Source organism: Procambarus clarkii, chromosome 2 (assembly GCF_040958095.1).
Source record: "Procambarus clarkii isolate CNS0578487 chromosome 2, FALCON_Pclarkii_2.0, whole genome shotgun sequence".
Classification (NCBI taxonomy): Eukaryota; Metazoa; Arthropoda; class Malacostraca; order Decapoda; family Cambaridae; genus Procambarus; species Procambarus clarkii.
In genome coordinates, this window is record NC_091151.1 from 11,166,266 (window position 1) to 11,170,324 (window position 4,059).

Consider the following 4,059-nt stretch of genomic DNA (forward strand, 5'->3'; position numbering starts at 1 on the left):
GTCGAGTTACTTGTATACGTCAGTGAGCAGTGAAGAACGTTCAATTTCATAATTCGGTGAGGAATGTCATGTAGTGTTGGTACGAACTCGCAGATGGAGTTGGTAAATTTAGAGTTAAAACTTGATGGAAAAAGTGGCGATATTTAAAACTTTAGACAGGATGGTGAGAACAAACTTATCTTTCTGGCCTCCGGTTGAAAAGATAAATTTAATTGAGGGCTTGGAGGTTAGTTCACGAGGGGATAGACAAATCCTTCGAGATACAGCATAATAAGAGGAAAATCTGAGGATTATAGGATAGAGGATTTTAGATCCGTGTCTTAAGGATATGGACTGCCTAGGGTTTGTGAGGATGGGAGTCGAGTTCTACCAGGTTTCAGTGCCGCAGAAATCGATATTTTTTTCTTGGGACGGGCGGAGCTCCGTGGATGGCGCAATAAACCGCCAATATCTGTTGCTGGAAAATTTCTAGAGAAAGCGAAAGAAATTTTCGTTACACTGTCTCTGGAGGAACGTAGAGATTACAGATGTTTAACACACAAGGTATTACGGATTTCCCACCATACACTCTAAAATTAACTGCTTAAATCCACGAAAAAATACGAGAATCGAATGTAACACTTTGTTATGTAGCAGAGGTTGCCAGACACGCTAGACGAAGGAGTGGGACCAACTGAAGTTATTAGTAAATTGAGAGCCGTTTCAGAAACATTTCGAGTCTGGGATCCGAAACCGGTTGAACAATAGAAAGCTCAAAACCTTGTTTGAAATGACGAGGATAATACACACGAAGGACAACGATCTGACGGTATGACAAGGCATCAGAGGCAACGGTTATCTAATGTACTGACCCCAACCCATGTTTCTTCTACCATATCTACTACACATTTATCTTCTTTATCTACTAAATATTTCTCTCTACCATATCTACTACATAATTCATTCTACCATATCTACTGTGGGAGCCGACCTGTGAGATTTATATTTATTTAATTTATATGAATATATATAGAATTTATATTTACGTTAATTTATATACTTCGATAGCAATTTGTATAATGATAAGTGGACTGTATTTCTGCAATAATCTCAATCTCACAAATCGATCCTCTACACATTAGGGGGGGTTTATGTTAATTGAATATATACGCAGCCAATCAACTACAGTATTAACTACATACATTGAAAAGGTTCCTTATCTTATAGTACAGCAGGTTAGTCCACCAGGTATAACTAGGGTGTAGACACCAAATTATCCTCTTTGAGGTAGCTTCCATCACCCAGTAACTGGTGCACACAGTCTTGCTTCCTCGTCTTGACCTGTTAAAAGGGCGCTAGCTGTGAAGCCAGGTACCTATATATGACAAGCTATATCAGAGAAAACACTATACATGGAACAATAAAGACCTGGCTTAATTACCTTTAGTTTGAGGCTATGTCGTGCTCTAACGGGATCACCCTATATAATGACATTAATGGCCATAAATGAAAGATACATGGGTTTCGGAAAGAACACTTAACTTGAATTTGTAGACAGCGTGTTGGAGATGGTACACCTTTGGTTTCCATAACACTACGTCCAAGTAAAATTAACAGGAGCCGAATTTGCTCCGTGAGCCTCTGGTCTAGTATCAACAACAATGGCTGCCCTCCTTCCTCCCTGACGCCTGGCTTACATTGTCCAGATTTCAGAAAGTGATAGAAGGGTCACATTTACTCTACTTTAATATTGATAATTAAGTTAATTTATATAAGATGTTTTTATAATGGTAAAGTCCAAAGACTAATGTATTTAAGAATAATTCCCAGCAGAATAGCTGGTGAATTATAATAGTATGTGGTGATGATATCCCGTTTTCTTTAGACGGTAATTCCACTACAAGTTACGTTTTCTATGGGTAACTTGTTTATACAATACAGCTATTATCTGTATGATTATTAAATGGTGTCGGATTTTCCGACATCTACTTCATATTTCTCTCACCTATACATATACACCACACACGGTATACTTCGCGAAGAGACGTATTAAACACTTAGGTGGGTTAGACAGACTGGTAAATGTTCACAATGAATACCTATAGAAAACGAGAACAAAAATGGAAGCTTGAGACTTAGATGAGTCACAAAGATGTTCGGAAGTTTACCTTTAAGTGTAATGGTAAAATGTAAATAACCGAAGGAACAGGTTGGAGAGGCATTCTTAATTTTAAAAGTAGATGTGATAGGAAAATAGGTCAGAAGACATTGTTTTAGCAACCGGTGACAGGGAAAAAAGGGTCCAAGAGCAAGAACTCGATTCTACAAGCCAAATAGGTGAGTACACACAAAACACACACCAAAGCGCACACAGCCCCAGTGGAGCCAGCCGTGAAGGGAGGGTCGCGGGGTCACGCGCTAGTTAAACGTCAATATTTTTGGGTTAATTAAGGCTACAGTGACAGATTACAGATCTAGGAGTATCACAAAGCGTATAACCGCCGCGAATAGGAAAGAAAAATACAGTGCTATCACTAGAACTTTGTGTTAAGCAGTGAATTCACCAGACAGGCCACGTGGGAGGGCCAACGAGGCTTTGTTTACATATTGGGTCAAGTGATCAGTGGTACAGTATATTGGTGAACTGTAACACAACAGATGCACCGATACAGTGACTGACTCCAGAGATTTGTGTAAGATAGAGAAGAACCGCCATCATCAATCTATTGGATTAGTGAATCACTATGTGAGAGACGACGACGGATCACTTCATCATCCAGCCATCGTAATTATCCACCTGGTTGTGTGAGCGGGAGGCTGACGGGTAGGTACTCCTCTCTGGTCAATTCTTCAGGTGTATAGAATGAGGTAAAATATTATCAAATTCTTGTTCAGTATATCATATACAATTAAAATCTCAAAGTGGCTCATTTTGGGTAGAGGTTGACATTTACAAGACCCCCGTAACACGCGCATGTACACACGCACGAACGCAGGCACGCACACGTACGTTTGCAAGCACACACGCACGCACACGCAAAAGCAAACACACACACACACACACGCACACGCACACACAAACGTCCAGTCAGGCTAGAAAGGATTAACATCTTTTGTGGAAAGGGGATAAGACCTAACTCATAATCCACCCTTTCTCTTACCCCCCCATCTCACTCCCCCCCCCCACTCCCACTCCCCACGCTCTCTATCTCTCTCTCCTTCTTTCCCTCTCTCCCTCTCTCCTCCTCTCTCCCACTCCCCCCCCCCCACACACACATACACACACACACAGTTGATTGGCAGTTGAGAGGAGGGACCAAAGAGCCAAAGCTCAACCCCCGCAAGCACAATTAGGTGAGCACACACACACACACACACACACACACACACACACACACACACACACACACACACACACACACTGGGGTTAGTGTAGACTAACAAACGCTAGGGGAAAGAAAAGGGATCAAGCAGGATGGTAAGAAAACAGAACACAGGTGGAGGAGAGGAACAGGACGAGTCATACATGGAGATGACTGTTCGCGCATGGAGGGAAATCACTGAGGAACTGAAAGACATGAGAGGACTCATAAATAAATTGCAGAATGCACTAAAGGCAGCGCAAGAGGAGATTACTAACCTAAAAAAAGGATCCTCTCAGACTGAGGCCCAGGGGACCAACCCCCAGGTACCAGGAGATGCAGCAGTGGCAGGGACCCCTACAATGGGTGCCACCTTTGCTGAAATGCTGAAGAGCCCAGGAGCAATGGCCACAGTCGAGGAAGTTGTAATGAAAGCAGTAACCTCACAGGAGGCAGCTAGATGCACAAGCCAGTTACTGGAAAGGAAAAGAACTGTAGTAGTGATAGGTGTTAAGGAACAAGAGGGTTCCACAAGGGAAGAATGGAGGTCTAAGGACAAAGCTGCAGTGGCAGGGATACTGAAGGAGATAGGTCTGGAAGGGGCTGAAACAGACATAGAAAAGTTTTTCCGGATTGGCCAGTACAACAAAGACAAAGACCGGTTGATCAAGGTAGTGCTCAAAAACGAGTGCATCAAAGAGGACATACTAGCAAAAAA